The following is a 731-nucleotide window of genomic DNA, read 5'->3' as shown; positions in this document are numbered from 1 at the left end:
CGCAGACACACATGCAGACACCCACACACATTCACACACGGAGACACACACAGGCAGACACACACACAGAAACACACAGGCAGACGCACGTAGACACACATGCAGACACACACGCAGACACACACAAGCAGACACACGCAGACACAGATGCAGACACACACACGCATAAACATGGTTACACACAGAGACACACATGTAGACACACATGTAGACACTCACGCAGACACACACACATGCTTACACACATGCAGACACACACACAGACACACATGCAGACACACATGCAGACACACATGTAGACACTCACGCAGACACACACACACATGCTTACACACATGCAGACACACACAGACACACATACAGACACACATGCAGACACAGACACACACGCAGACACACACACCCAAACACATGCTTACACACATGCAGACACACACACGCAGAAACAGACACAGACACACACAGACACACAAACAGACACACACACGCAGACACACACGCAGGCACATGCAGACACACACACTCAGACACACATGCAGACACACATGCAGACACACACACAGCCACCCACACGCAGACACAGACGCATACACACACGCAGACACACACACGCAGACACACATACCCAAACACACGCTTACACACATGCAGACACACACATGCAGACACACACATGCAGACACACACAGACACACACTTACACACATGCAGACACACACACGCAGAAACAG

This window comes from Budorcas taxicolor, unplaced genomic scaffold, assembly GCF_023091745.1.
Source record: "Budorcas taxicolor isolate Tak-1 unplaced genomic scaffold, Takin1.1 scaffold505, whole genome shotgun sequence".
NCBI classification, from domain to species: domain Eukaryota; kingdom Metazoa; phylum Chordata; class Mammalia; order Artiodactyla; family Bovidae; genus Budorcas; species Budorcas taxicolor.
Note: the sequence above shows the minus strand (reverse complement) of the source record.